The 16,856-nt window shown below is 38.6% G+C and overlaps 1 pseudogene; it reads right to left on the bottom strand.

Annotated features, from left to right (window-relative positions):
• Positions 1-319: 319 nt before the first annotated feature.
• Positions 320-1,459, bottom strand: LOC119521250 (annotated as a pseudogene).
• Between the last annotated feature and the right edge of the window lie 15,397 nt (positions 1,460-16,856).

The following is a 16,856-nucleotide window of genomic DNA, read 5'->3' as shown; positions in this document are numbered from 1 at the left end:
CAGGACTTGGATGTCAGTGTCTGGGCAGGAAGGAAGAAAACAGGCTTAGAAGAGGGGCCCCAAGGCGTGGTCTTGGGTGTGGCTTCCACACCAGCCTCTGAGCTGGCTCCTCTCCTCTCATCCCAAGGGATATATTTGCTTTCCTCCTTGCCCACACACCCAACCTCCAAATGAGCAACAGGGGCTGACATTAAGTGGTGATCCTACCCTGGAACCCCTACCCTTCTTGTCAGAGAGACAATGTCTACTTTTTTTTTCTTTTCTTTTTTTTTTTTAATTTTTACAATCCTAAAGTCTTTTATCTCTCTTTTTACACCTTTTATGCCATGAATTCATAGGGAATGGGCTCCAGTAGCTCAGGCTCCTTTCCACTGGTTCTCAAAAAGTGTGCTTCTCTTGAGTGCAGCAGGCTGGCACTTTAATTGAACCCAGGTACCTTTCTCTTTGGCTTCCTTTTTTTTCTGATCATTTTCCTTCACATACTTCAAGAAGCTATCTCAGCTCTTAGAGTGCTTAATATGCTCAATACATACATTAATTCTCTTGGCAAGAATGTTGCCTTTCACTTGTTTGTTTACAACGATACCAGCAGCATGCTGGGTAACACTGCAGACTCGTCCAGTTTTGCCGTGGTAACATTTGTGAGGCATTCCTTTTTGCACAGTGCCCATTCCCTTGATGTCTACAATACCTCCTTTCTTGTAGAGTCCCATAAATGTGGCCAAAGGAACAACTCCACGTTTTCTAAAAGGCCTAGAAAACACACAGTGGGTGCCTCTCCTCTTTCCCCGTGTGTTCATCATTTTGGCGAATCACTGCAAGATGGCGGTTCCGGCTGAAAGGCCAATGTCTTCTTTTTGTAATCCCTCTGCCCCAACCCAGTCACCACCACCCACTGATATCTATTTTGGATCTGACTAGGTTCCCACCCCAAACCACTCCCTCCACCAGGGACTCCAACCCACTACCAGCGGAATTAAAGCTGATCCTTTGTCTCCAGCCCAAAGAACCACGGGAGGACACAGTCCTTTCCTTCCCTATCACCACTAGGACCTTGGCCCTTTGAACCTTCTCTCCTAAGAAACTTACAGCTGGGGACTCTCTTTCCCTCTGGGCTTCCTGGGGCCTCTCACACAGGGCAGGAGGAGCTGGGGAAATGGGTCTAGGTGACTAGGTGAGTCTGAATCCTCTGTTCCCTGCCCAGCTCAGTCCTGGCTCAGAGTAGGCATGGGAAACTGTTAGCTGAGTGCTTCAACTCCTCCAAAACTGAGAATAGGGTCCCAGCCCCAAATTTGGGTGTGATATTTTGGGGTTTCCTCATGCCAGTGTGATGGGTTCAGAAGGACCTGAGGCTTGTGGGTGGGACTCACCCCTTCCCTGTGTTTTCCACAGACTACACCCACCTGGTCTAGCCTTCCTGATGCATCTTGCCCTCCTCTCACCATTTGGCCATCCAGACTGACTCTCCCTTCTCCTTTCTGGAGTAAACTGGCCCAGCAGATCAGCAGCACCCTTCCTCTGGAGGTGGGACACACACGATCACTGATATTACCCACTAGACAGGGAGAGACCAATGAAGCAGAGACAGATGTGCTCTCCAAGGCCCCAGCACATGACTGCATGAGAGGCCACGTTGCCAGACACATCCTTAGACCTGTCCATGATCCTGAACACTTCTATGGGCCCCTCATCATCCTTGAAGCCCTGGGTCTACGTTTTGTACCATCCTCCAGACTTCCAATGGGCTAAAATTTCACACCTAAGTTCCAACTCCAGAGGTACCCAGTGCCATGGGTTTGTCTCCGTACATCTCAAACCTATGATTTCCATCAGAAAAGGCCTGAGCCTTATCAGGTTGTGATGCAATTGGTTTGGGCTTCATCAAGTAACTTTCCATTCAATTAAGAGTATAGGGACAGACAATAGTTTAAAAGTAAAGAGCACTCAAGAAAAGAATTCAAATTCAACACATTTTTACTAAAGGAGCACGTAAAGTAAAAGGAACAAATTTACAATATAAAAATTAATTGATACATTACCAATTCTGGGAGCTCCTGCTCCTCCAGATGCAGCTGGACGTGAGATCAGAGAGCTCCATCCTGTGAGATACAGAGTATTTATAGCACTTTTGATTTAGAATACATTCAATCAAGTTGTATTCTGTTTTTACATTTGAACCACAAGTGGTGACTGACTCATAGTGAACAAGAAGTGAATCAAGATCAAAGGAGGATATACACAGCATTATCAGAGACTTAACCTTGAATGTCTACAAAACTCTGCCAAAAATATTTCTAATAACTAAGCTATGACTTCTGTAAGAATAATGTAACATACTTTTACTTATATAAAGTCTAAAAACTAGAAAAAATATTACTACTATTTATCTCTAACTTATTAATATAGTTTTCTTATTTCATTCTGTAATTAGTTTAGCCATTACATCATGTTGGTAAGCATATATTTGATTAAAACTGGATTCAGCCTTGCTACATTACTAATGGCTTATCTATGATTGAAGTAACAGCTGCAGCCCCATGCTATTTTCTTTTTACACAGAGGACCAGATGATTTCATGTTATCTATATCTAAGAAGGTTGAGAAGGGTTTTCTGCTTTCTTGAAAATATTCACAGCTTTTAACTGTTTAGCTTCTCCTTTAGTATAATCTTCTAATATAGGACTTGAAGGATATGAATTATTTGACCTAGTTATTATAGTAAGGCCTCTCCACTCTTTATCATTTGGAAATTGTACTTGAGTGTTTTTGGGTAAAAGTTCCTATAAATATGCTTCTGTATCAGAAGGAATAACTGGTTCTTCACTATCAGAACAAAAATCATCAGATGGTATAAGAAAGCAGCAAGTTTCCTCAGCTATCTGATCCTTACACAGAGAGAAGGAGTCAGCATCCTCATTATCAGATTCGTCAGTAGAGATATTATCCTGCAACACCAGGCCATCTCAGAGACACAGGGTCCAACTCAAATTCGTCAAGCACTTATATTCTCCGTGCAGTTCTCAGGACTGAATGCACATTTGGCATTCTCATGCCACATGAGATACATACTATTGTAACCTTCCTTTTATAGATGAGAAAAGCAGGCCAGATAAGTTAAATAACTTGCCCAACTAATGCAGAGAATAGACAGTGAAGCCAGGAATCAAATTCAGACACCTGACTCCTGAGCCTTGCCACTTACAGAAGATGCTAGTCTGCTTCTCAGAGGTATTTATAACAGCCTTTTTCTCTTAAAGGAAAAAAAGTAGGGGAAAAAGTGAATAATCATTGATATGGAAATGGCATATATAATATGAATAAATTATGGCATGGCCATAATATCATGGAATATTATATCGTTTTTCAAAAAAGGTATCGTAGAGTTTTGAAAAAAGATGCACACACATGTATATGATATGATTCTATTTCTATAAAAGAGAGAAAAGAGTTCCTATATAGGTTTATGAGCATAGTAATATATGTGAGGAAAGGAAAAATGAGAGAGAGAGAGAGAAAAAATAAGATATGACATACAAAATGGTAGAAGCAAGAACTGCCCATACAGTAATCACATTACATGTTAATTGTAGGTATTCTGTTATGAAAGATGGGTGTTGAAGTTAAATTACAGGCAACAATAGAAGTTTACTGAGAGAAGCTGCAGGGCAGCCCCAGCTGGCAGAAAGAGACTGCTCAGAAGGGAAAACCACAGGTTGGGTGGCAGGGTTTCTTTTTTTGTACAGTTTTCTTCCAATCAGGAGGTTACATGGTATCTTGGAAATGTAGGGTATATGAGCTCTGGCCAATAGGGTATTGCACACAGTTTATCTTGTAACTTGGCAAAGCCTGGTTTGTAGATTCAAACAGGAGAAGTGAGGGAGGGACGGAGCAGTGAAGTGGCACGAACAGAAGTGGCGCAAAGTAGGGGAAGGAGGGAAGAGTGACGTGGCACATGGCGTGATCCGCAACCAGGCTTTACAAAAGAGGGAAACGGGGTGAGGGGCCCAGGGCCCAGACCTAACATTAAGGGATTAAACTCCCCAATAAAAAGACATAGACTGGCAGAATGGATTAAAAAACAGGACCCATCTATATGCCATCTACAAGAAACTCACTTTAGACACAAGGACAAAAATAGGTTGAAAGTAAAAGGTTGGAAAAAGATATTTCAGGCAAACAACAAGCAGAAAAAAGCAGGGATAGCTATATTAATATCAGACAAATTAGACTTCAAATGTAAAATAATTGAAAGAGAAAAGAAGGACACTATATATTAATAAAAGGGACAGTTCATCAAGAGACATAATAATCATAAATTTTTATGCACAGAGACAGAGTGCCCCAAAATACATGAGGCAAACACTAACAACACTAAAGGGAGAAGTAGATACCTCTACAATAATAGTTGGAGACTTCAATACACCACTCTCATCAATGGATAGAATATCTAGACAGGGGGATCAATAAGGAAACGGAGATGTTGAATTATATGATAATTGAACTAAACATGACAATCCTTTTGAGAACACTACACCCCACAACATCAGGGTACAGATTCTCATGGAACATTCTCTAGGATAGACCACATGCTGTGTCACAAAGCAAGTCTAAACAAATTTAAAAATATTGTTATTATACAAAACACTTTCTCAAATCATAATGGAATGAAGTTGGAAATCAATAACAGGCAGAAGGTCAGAAAATTCACAAATCTTTGGAGGCCAAACAACACACTCTTAAACAACCAGTGGTAAAGGAAGAAATTATAAGAGAATTAGTAAATATCTTAAGGAAAATGAAAATGAAAATACAACATATCAAAATTTACGGGATGCAACAGCCCTGTTGAGAGGGAAATTTGTTGCCCTAAATGCCTATATTAAAAAAGAAGAAACAAAAAATTGAGGAATTAATGGTTCACCTGGAGAAACTAGAGAAAGAGCAGCAAACTAATCCCAAAGCAAACAGAAGGAAAGAAATAACAAAGATTAGAGGGGAAATAAATGAAATTGAGAGTATGAAAACAATAGAGAGAGTGAACAAAACCAGATGTTGGTTCTTTGAGAAATCAATAAAATTGATCAACCCTTAGCTAGGCTGAGAGAGAGAGAGAGAATGCAAATAAATAGAATCAGAAATGGGAATAGGGATATAACAACTGACCCGGCAGAAGAAAAGGAGATTGTGAGAGGATGGTATGAGCAACTATATACTAATAAACTAGACAACTTAGATTAAATGATTAAATGGACAACTTCCTAGAAAAGCATGAACAATGAACATTGATTCAAGAAGAAAAGCAACCTCAACAAACCAATCACAAGTAAGGAGATTGAGTCAGTCACCAAAAAGCTCCCCCAAAAGAAAATTCCTGGACCAGATGGCTTCACATGTGAATTCTACCTAGCATTCAAGAATTAGTACCAATCCTGCTCAAACTCTTCAAAAAAACTGAAGAGGCTACCTAACTCATTCTATGAAACCAACATCACCCTAATATCAAAGTCAGACAAAGATACTACAAAAAAAAAGAAAGAAAATTATAGACCAATCTCGTTAATGAATGTAGATGCAAAAATCCTCAACAAAATATTCACAAATTGAATCCAGCAGCACATTAAAAGAATTATACACCATGACCAGGTGGGATTTAGTCCAGGTATGCAAGGCTGGTTCAACACAAGAAAATCAATTAATGTAATACCCCACATCAATAACTCAACGTGGAAGAAACACCTGATCATCACAATTGATGCAGAAAAGGCATTTGACAAAATTCAACATCTTTTCTTGGTCGAAACACTTTAAAGGATAGGAATAGAAGGGAACTTTCACAATATGATAAAGGCAATATATGAAAAACCCACAGCTAACAACATACTCAATGGGGAAAGATAAAAGGCTTTCCCTCTAAGATCAGGAACAACACAAGGATGCCCACTGTCACCACTGTTATTCAGCATTGTTCTGGAAGTTCTAGCCACAGCAATTAGGCAAGAAAAGAAATAAAAGGCATCCAAATTGGAGCGGAAGAAGTAAAACTTTCACTGTTTGCAGATGACATGATCCTATATGTAGAAAACCCAGAAAAATTCACAGCAAATCTACCAGAGCTAATCAACGAATATAGCAAGGTAGCAGGCTCCAAGATCAACACACAAAAATCAGTAGTGTTCCTATATATGAGTAATGAGCAACATGAAAAGGAAATAAAGGAAAAATTTCATTTACAATAGCAACCAAAAGAATCAAGCATTTAGGAATAAACTTAACCAAGGCCACAAAAGACCTATACACAGAAAACTACAAGAAATTGCTAAAAGAAATCAAACAGGACCTAAAAGGAAAAAAAAAAATGGAAGAATGTACCATGTTCAAAGATTGGAAGACTAAATATAGTTAAGATGTCAATTCAACCTAAACTTATTTATAGATTCAATGAAATACCAATTAAAATCCCAACAATTTACTTTACAGAAATAGAAAAACCAATAACCAAATTTATTTGGAAGGGTAGTGTGCCCTGAATAGCCAAAAATATATTGAGAAAGGGGAATGAAGTGGGAGGTCTCATATCACCTGACTTTAAAGCATACTACAGAGATATAGTGTTCAAAACAGCATGTTACTGGCATAAAGATATATATATAGACCAATGGAATCGAATTCAGGGTTCAGAAATAGAACCTCTCATCTACAAACAATTGATATTTGATAAGGCAGTCAAGCTAATGCAAATGGGACATAGCAGCCTCTTTAATAAATGGTATTTGGAGAACTGGATATCCATATCCAAAAATATCAGAGGACTCTTTTCTCACACCTTATATAAAAACTATCTCAAAGTGGATCAAAGACCTAAAGATTGGTGCTAAGACCATAACACTTTAAGAAGAAAATGTAGAGAAATGTCTTTAAGATCTTGTGATAGGCAGTGGTTTCCTAGACTTACACCCAAAGCACGAGCAATGCAAGAAGAAATAGATAAATGGATTTTCTCAAAATTAAACTCTTTTGTACATCAACAGACTTTTTCAAAAAGTAAAAAGGCAGCCTACACAATGGGAGACAATATTTGGAAACCACATAGCAGATAAGGGTTTAATATCCAGACTATATAAAGAGATCCTACAACTCAACAACAAAAAGACAAACAACCCAATTTAAAAATGGGTAAAAGACATGGACACTTTTCTTAAGGAAATACATATGGCTCAAAAACAGGAAAAATGCTCAACTTCACTGGCTATTAGGGAAATGCAAAACAAAACCACAATGAGATATCATCTCACACTTGCTAGAATGGCCATTATCCGAAAAACAAAATTACATGTGCTGGAGAGGATGTGGAGAAAGAGCCACACTTATTCACTGTTGGTGGGAGAGTAGAATGGTGCAGCCACTCTGGAAGGCAGTGTGGCAGTATCTCTGGAAGCTAAGTATAGAACTGCCATATGATCCAGCAATTCCATTACTAGGTATACACTCAGAAGAACTGAAAGCTAAGACACAAATGGAGATTTGTAAGCTGATATTTATGCAGCATTATTCCATGATTGTTGAGACGGAAACGGCCCAAATGTCCATCAATGGATGAGTGGATAAACAAACTGTGGTATATACATATGATGGAATACTATGCAAGCTGTAAGACAGAACAAAGTCATGGAACATATAACAATGTGGATGAACTTTGAGGATGTTATGTTGAGCAAAATTAGCCAGAAACAAAAGTATAAATACTGTATGGTTTCACTAATATGAACTAACATTAATGAGCAAACTTTGAGAGTTAAAAGCTGAGAACACAGGTTATCAGGAGATAGAAAGAAGGTAGAGAATAGGATTTGATGCTGAAGGAGTATAGAATGTTCAATAGCATTGACTGTATAGATCTAGAAATGGACAGTACAATACTGTGTTATGGTAGCACAATATTGTAAGTACACTGAACAAGGATGTCTGTGAGTAAAGTTCAAAGAGGGAAGCTAGGGTAATATATGACACCAGAAGTAAAGATAGAAAATAAAGACGGACTGTATAACTTAGTGAGACCTAGAGCAGTGAATGATGGTGATTAAATGTACAAATATAAAAATGTATTGACGTGGGAGAATAAATTAATGTCAACTTTGCAAGGTGTTGAAAAAGGGATGGTATTGGGGAAAAATATAATCAATGCAAACTAGAGTCTATAGTTAATAGTAATATTGTAATATGCCTCCATTAAATGTAATAAAGGCAATATACCAAAGCTATATGTCTATAAGAGGGGGCTATAAGGGTGGGGTATGGAATTCTTGGTGGTGGTGTTGTTGTCTGACATTATTGTATTTTATTTCATTTCATTTTCATTTTTTCTTTTATTTTTAATATTCTTAAAAAACTTTGTTTGGAGCAATGAATATTCTCAAGTGCTGATTGTGGTAATGAATGCCCAATTATATGATGACACTGTGAACAACTGCACACCATGGATGATTGTATGGTATGTGAATATATCTTTGTAAAATTGCAGGGGGAAAAATAAACAGAGGGACACAAGTGCTGGAGAAATCGTGGAGAGAGGGATGTACCTCTTCACAGTTGATGGGGAAGTAGAATGGTGCAGCCCATCTGGAGGGTAGTGTGGTGGTTCCACCAGAAGTTAAGTATGTGGGTGCCATGTCCTGCAACATCATTATTGGGTATACATTTGGAAGAACTGAGAGCAGGGACAGGAATCGACATTTGCACAATGGTGTTTACGGCAGCAGTATTCATGATTTGCAATGGATGGAGGTGGCCTAAGGGTACACTAACTGGTGAACAGAATGGTGAACTGTGGTGTATGTATACAAGAGAGTATTCAGCAGCTACAAGAAAGAATGAAGTTGTGAGAGGAATGGATCTTGAAGACAGCATTTTGAGTGAAACAGACCAGAAATGAAAAGACAAATATTATAATGCCTCACTAATATAGACTAACTATAACATGCAAACTCTTGAGAATTGACTCATAGAGCACAGGTTATCAGGGGAAGGTTTATTGTAAAAGTCCCTAGGTTGTAAGCTCTTAAAGCAGTGACATTTATTCCCGAGTTGTAATGGTTATGTCTAAATTCTGAGATGCTGAGCTCTTTGTGTATAACTGGTTGATCCCTGAAACTTCAAGTATTGATATGACACCTGAGACTCAGAGCTAGAGTTTGGTAGTTATGAACGTCAGTATTATCTCATACAGCAACTGTTAAAAAAGCTGAAAAAGTTCAGACTTCAATTAAAAATATGAATGAAGCAGATCTGGTTAGGATAAGACAAATCAGGCCAAAGGGTAAAGGATGATATTGACGGTGTTTTAAAACTTCTTCTGTGTGAGACCAGGGAAGAGATGTTTATTTGGTGCAAGATCAATATTTTCTGTAGCACAATAATTTAACTTGTACAGTTAGTTTATTAAACACCATAATTACATGGAACTTTGAATAGGAAGTGAGATCTGGTAGGTTTGTACAGGTTAGCATGAAATCCTTATACATCCCAAAGTAATTTGGGCAGAGAATAAAAATATATTTGCAGGGCTCCCCCGAGCAACTGGGGAATAATGTGGAAATATTAAACTTCCCCACCTGGGGAATTACTGATATTCTCACAAGTATTGAGGACTACCAATTTAGTAGGCTGAGCCCTCAATCTTGGGGCTTGCCCCTATGAAGCCTGTTACTGCAAAGGAGAGGCTAAACCTACTTATAATTGTGCCTGAGTCCACCCCCCCCCCCCCCGCTTCCCCAAAGAACATCTTTCATTGCTCAGATGTGGCTTCTCTCTAACCCCACTACGCAAGTAAACTTATTGCCCTCCCCTTATGTGAGACATGACTCCCAAGGGTGTAAATCTCCCTGGCAATGTGGGACATGATTCCCAGGAATGAGCCTGGACCCGGCATCATGGGATTGAGAAAGTCTTCTTGACCAAAAGGGGGAAGAGAAATGAAACAATATAGTTTCAGTGACTGAGAGATTTCAAATGGAGTCGAGAAGTCATTCTGGAGGGTATTCTTATTTGCTACACAGATATCCCATTTTAGTGTTTAGTGTACTGTAATAGCTAGAAGGACATACCTGAAACTGTTGAACTGCAGCCCAGTAGCCTTGATCCTTGAAGACAGTTGTGTAACTACATAGCTTACATGGCGGGATTGTATGATTGTGAAAACCTTGCGGCTCACAGTCCCTTTATCCAGGATATGGATGGATGAGTAGAAAAATGGGAACAAAAATTAAATGAATAATAGGGGGGATGGGATATTTTGGGTGCTCTTCTTTACTTGTATTTTTATTCTTGTTTTTTTGGAGTAACGAAATGTTCAAAAATTGATTTTGGTGATGAATGCACACCTGTATGATGGTACTGTGAACAACCGATTGTTACACTGTGGATGACTGTAGGGTAGGTGAACATATCTCAATAAAACTGAATTGGAAAAAAAAAGAATAGAGGCTTACAAAAAAATAATCTTTATGTAAAGTGTTATGTGCAAGAATGCTCTCTGAACAGGGACACAGACATTTGTGCACTGATGCCAAAATACTCACAATTGCCAAAAGATGGAAGCAATCCCAGGGTCCATCAAGTGAAGAATGCATAAACAAAATGTGGCATATACATTCAATGGGTTATTATTCAGTTGTAAAGAGGAGTGAGGTTCTGTTGCACGTGGCAGCCCGGATGAACTTTGTGGATGTTGTGCTGGGTGAAGTGGGTTGGACACCAGGGGATGGGTATTGCGTGATCTCACTGCTATGAGCTAATTGTAATGAGTGGACTCGTGGGGTTGGAGTCTAGAATATAGGGTACCAGAATCTGGAATATAGGGGATAGATTGGGGTAAAGTGTGAGGAGCTGATGCTTGGTTTGCGCAGAATTTCTATTTGGATTGATTTTAAAGGTTTGAAAGTGGATGGTGATGGTGGTGGCACGTCATTGAGTGTAGTTGACTCTGCTGAATTATTTCAGTACATGAATGCGGTTTAAACGGCAAAGTTTTGGGTCATGAATGTTACTAAAATGAAAGCTTGACGTTAAAACATGGGACTGTAAAACACTGTGAACCCTGTTGATGAACTTGGGTTTCACTGCTTGTGTAGTGCAGTTCCATGGATATTTTTCTTACAAAAATTTATTCTACTCCCATATATGCCCTTTAACCACATTCAGATAGATGTTTCAGTGCTGTGAACTGTGTTTGCGGTGTTGTGCTGCCACCACCACCATCCGTTACCAAAACATTTCCATCGTTTCGGGCAGGAACTTTGCATTTAAGCCTTAACTTCCTATACCCTTGTCTTACCCTGGTGACTTATATTCCGGTTTCTGGCTCTATGAGTTTGCTTGTTCTGATTGTTTTGCGTCACTGAGGTCATGCAATGTTTTTTCATTTGTGTCTGGCTTGTTTCACTCGGTATGTTGTCTTCGGGGTTCATCCATGCTGTAGTGTGTATCAGAGCTTCATTCCTTTTCATATCCCTATTCATATTTTCATACCAGCTGCTCACTCTACTTTCATTTCATTTAATTTTTTGTAACAGATAAACTGGCCAAAAGATACATTCCCAATAAATCAATCTGACAATAACCACTAGAAAGAACTACTTTATAAAGTCTGACAGAATGTCTTCTGCTAAGATGTATCCACAATTAACATCATCACACCAAAAGGTACTTAGTAATTTTTTGCACTAGCATTGTCTTGAGTGATATAGACATAGTCCCTATCTCTAAAATGGTGACTCTAACCAGCTACCGCAGGCTGAACCCAAAGAATTAGGCCATGAGTGGTTGTCTAAGGCTCCTCAGTGTTTAGTCAACAATGAGCATGCATTATGGTGATAATTTTTAAGAATCAGCTAGGTATTTAAGTCTCTCTTCCAGTCTAAAAGTGGCCCAGTGGTCCAGGCTGCTGGGCTGGGGAGAATAAGAGCAGTCCAGTGAATCCTGAGGAGACCCCAAACTGGCTCTTATGGGCCCATGGCCTAAGGGGCCTCCAGAGAGTTCAGAGCAGTTCAGAGAACACAATATGTGGGACTCCCCTCTTTTGAATCTGCTGGCATCTCCTTCCTGTATTCTGTCCCCACCTCTGGATTGTGCCTTTTGGCCCCCCTGTCAGAAAAATAATCTTCTGTGGTCCTGGTGAAGATCCAGCAGAGCACCTTGGCCAAGAGAGCAGCAGGAAGAGAAGACAGAGCTGTTTGTGCAGGGAGGGGAGACCAGAGCAGCTGCTTCTTCCAGACCTGCACAGAATGGAGGGCTCCCTGCAGAGATGGGGAGGGCAGCCGGTAGGGTCAGGGGAGGGTCCTTGTCTGAGGGAGGGGGAGGTAAAAAGGAGGAGCTATGCACATTTGTATACATGTGTGTGTGCATGTAGACATGTGGGAATGTATGTGTGCATGTGTATCTGTCTAGGGTGAGTCTTTTTCTTTCTTGCCTTTTATTTTAAATTGTACTAAATGGATATAGATTGAGGTTAGAGAGTAGGGGTGCTATATCCAAACACTGAAAAATGTGGAAAAGTGTTTATAAAAGTAGATTTTTAATATAAACATGATGTATGCTCATTGTATACTGAGGAAAACATAGTAGGGCACCAAGTTGAAAGAGTTCACTTACAACTATGTTGTGGGGAGATCCTTGTTACTTGATATTCTACGACAACTGCACACAGCTTCATCACAGGGACAGGTAGTATTTTTAAAATGTGTATTTAAAACTGGAGCATGGCATTTTTAATGGGCCACTTTCCGCCTTTGCGATTTTGAAGGAAAAACAGCTGTGGGCACTTTTGTCTGGCATTTGCACAGCACTTCTGTGCAGAGCTGTTATGAAACAATATATTTAATTAGCATCTCCTTGAGAAAAGAATGGGTCTGAGTAACAAATCCTAGCTCTCAGGAGTTTATGATCCACACTAAGCACTATCAGGGATAATGAAAAGGATATTGAGATCCACAACTGCACCCATGTGTAGAGAGAGATGTAGAAAATGCATGAGTATTTAGTTTTTGTACATTAGTTTAGAGTTCAGGGTAAGGAAGGCAGAGAAAAATTGTAAATTTCTGCAAGTAAGTGTAAACCAAATAAATATTAATGTTAAGTAAAAAAAAAAAAAAAAAAAAAAGAATGCTCTCTGCAGTGCTGTTTAAAATAGACTTTGAAAAAAGAAAAGAAACACACAAATGTCCAACAATGAAAGAACAGTTAAATAAATGCTGGTATATTCAAATAGTGGACTATTATAAGCCATTAAAATGATATATATGTAGCTTTTTTGGAAGAAAGTCAGTATATTAAATAAAGGAAGATATTAAGTGAGCCAGGGTATTAAAAATAAAAAGAATATATAACTATCTCCTATATTCATTCCATTACTTGGCACTTTAAAATGTTTAATATTGCACCATAAACAGAATTAACATTAATATAATTTCCAACAAACTTTCCTATAAATAATCTGGAAGCATTCTGTCTTGTAATACTTTTAGAAAGGATTTTCCCAACACATTCATCAAGGTTTCTTCCTTGGATGAATTCTATAATCCTAATGAGACTAGTAAAAATATGGATAATTACCTTCATTGCCAAACTCAAAAGGCTTTTTCCTAAGCAATTTCCATCATGTGCATTACATGTGACTTTGTGATTTGGCTACACATGAAATGTATTCCTAGTTTTTTTCTGCAGCACGAATTCTATAATGTACCATTAGAGCTGAGATTTTCTCATTTTCAAGAAACAGAGTTTACCACATGTATGAATACTCGGATGCATACTGAGAATTATTTCTGGATGAAGCTTTTCTCGGAATCACTACAGTTGTAACATTTATCATCAGTACAAGCTATCTGGAGTTTATTGAAATTTCACCTGTTGGTGAAAGCCTTTCTGCATTCAGAACATACAGAGTCTCTCAAAATATGAATTCACTGATTAATTTTTTTAATTCTAAAATTTAATTTTAATTCTATTTTAAGTTACAAGACCAATAATGACATTGTAGAGGGAAAATGTCTGTATCACCAGAGATGACTACCAAGTTATCTGTTTATTTATCCACATTCTGTTCATTATTGCTGTGTACATACCTGTTAATGGTGTATAAGAATTATGTCACATCATTTTGGGTTGTACATTTTTCAGTTAACATTCAGGTATTTTCTGATTTAACCTAGTCATCATAATTATGTTTAGAGTTGTATGAAAAATTAGAAGCTTACCAACATTATAGAATTTTCAGTCACAGCTTTTACTTCATAACCATTTGCAAATACTAATCCATTGAAAAGAACTCTGATTTCCTTGTCTAAAACTCATTACAAAATTCTGGGAATTCAGCATTTCCAGACCACTTCACAATCCTACATTTCAATTTATTTTTCATTAATAGGTTGTTAGGCAAAACTCTGAATAAGTGGCTGAATTATTTTGTCAAGCATTCTTGTTAGATGTTTTTCCCAGTATGATACCCCGATGTGAACTCCAGCTGAACAATTTTTCACTTTGATTTTAGGGTTGACATTTCCCCAGTATGAGAAACTTAACATTGATGAATAAATTCAAAACCACCAAAGACTTTTCTTCATTCTATATATACAGAGAATGTTTTATACAATGTAAAAGTTCCCATATATTCTACACTTTCTCTGTAAATAAAGGATTTCTCACATTTTTTCATTGAGCAACTACTCCATGAATAATTATCTCTTGTTTTCCTACAGTTCCCTTCTTCTGGTAAAGGCTTTTCTATCCAGTTTTCTGGCTTAGGGGTCATTCCTACTCTGAGATATGCTCAGAAGTAATTACAGACATACAGTTATAGGTAATTACAGACATACAGTGCCTCCCAAGATAGTACAATCATGTTATTTGGGGATAGATTGTAAATAAAGGCATTTACACATTTATCACATTGACAGAGAATTACATTCCTGTGTGAATTCTTTCATTTTTAAAGGTTAGAGCTGTGGCTGAAGACTCTTCCACATGCAGAACATATTTAATGACTTCTCTGGTGCTGTCTAATGGCAGACTAATGTCTAAAGGTTTTCCCACACAGATGGCAGGCATGTTTTCTCCCCAATGTTAGATATCTCATGATATCTCAGTGTAGCAATATCAGTGAAGTCTTTCCCACATTCATGGCAGACAAATGGCTTCCCCCCCAGTGTGAGTTCTCTCATTGCCTAAGGTTACTACATCAACTGAAGGATTTCCTACATAGATGGCAGACATGGTTTCTACCCAGTGTGACTTCTCTCATGTCTTCTGAGGGCAGAACTATCAGTGAAGCCTTTCCCACATAAATGGCAGACAAATGGTTTCTCCCCAGTGTGAGCTCTCTCATGTTGCCTAAGGATACCACATTGAAGGATTTTCCACATAGATTGCAGACATATGGTTTCTCCCCTGTGTGAGTTTACTCATGTTGCCTAAGGTGATAACATTGAATGATTTCCAACATAAATGGGAGACATATGGCTTCTCTCCAGCATACTTTTTCTCATGTTGTCTAAGGACAGAACTACTTCTGAAGACGTTTCCACATAGATGACAGTCATATGACTTACATCCATTATGAATTTGCTTATGTCAACTAAAGAATGACTGATAATTGAGGGCTTTTCAAAACTGTTTGTTCACATAGTGTTTCTCTCCCACGTCGATCAGTGTAGAGTGAATGAAATCTTCTTCCAAGTCATTACTTTCAAAGGGAACTTTTGCGTGTAAGAAATCTGCTGCTTTGACTGAATGGTAGATGTGTCCTTATAGGTATGTGGCCTGGTTATCATTTTTTCTTTTTTATGGTCATTTTCCCTGCCTGGACTCTGTACTTGGAGAAATCCTAATCCTTCTATCCACAGTTCCTCTCCTTGTTCCAACTGGGAAAGCACTTCTGACTTGCAAGACTGATCCCCATGGACACCAGATCATTGATATTCTCCAGTAAGACATCTCTGAAGTTTTCTTGATGTTGTGTCCAGCAAGACCCACACTTCCCTGGCAAAGTCTATAGCTATATCATTGAAGGTCAGAGTCCAGTGGATGCATTGTCAATAATTCTAATGTCAACCATCTTCCTCTGGTTTTTCACTTTCAGACAGTAGAAGCACTAAGCAATCTACCAACTTTCTCTCAGGCTGTGGCATCAGTATGACTCAGAACCCAAACTGTAGGAGATAGCGAGGTCAACTAGATTCTGAAGCGGGTTCAACAGAATAGCAGCTCTTTGCTCTTCTCCCAAGTCCTTACTGTTCAGCTTCTTCTCTGGTGAAAAAAGAGCTAATGAATGTCAAGTTGTGGTTTCTTATTGAATGATTTCCCATAGTCAAAGCATTCATAATGCTTCTCCCAAGTATGAATTCTCAGATGTGTAATCAACTCTGATTTCTGGGTGAAGACCTTCTCACATTCAGTACAGACACAGGTCTCTCTCCTGTGTGAGTTACTTGATGTCTATTGAAATTTGACCTGTTGGAGAAGGCCTTGCCACATTTACTGCATATATAGGGTTTCTCTCCTGTGTGAATTCGCTGATGCTCTCTAAGTTTTGCCTTAGAAATGAAGGCTTTCCCACAGTCACTGCATTCAAATGGCTTCTCTCCACTGTGAGTTCTCTGATGCTGGCTGAGTTTTGATTTCTGGTTGAAGGCTTTCCCACATTCACTGCATTCATGGTGTCCTTTTCCAATATGAATTTTCTGATGCATATTGAGGTGTGACTTTTGACTGAATGTTTTTCCACAGCCACTACATTTATAAGGCTTCTCCCCTGTGTGAATTCGATGATGTATATGAAGTTTAGACTTGGAAATGAAAGATTTCCC

This window comes from Choloepus didactylus, chromosome 27, assembly GCF_015220235.1.
Source record: "Choloepus didactylus isolate mChoDid1 chromosome 27, mChoDid1.pri, whole genome shotgun sequence".
Classification (NCBI taxonomy): domain Eukaryota; kingdom Metazoa; phylum Chordata; class Mammalia; order Pilosa; family Megalonychidae; genus Choloepus; species Choloepus didactylus.
The sequence above is the reverse complement of the archived record's forward strand: the minus strand, read 5'-3'. Positions and strand labels throughout refer to the sequence as shown.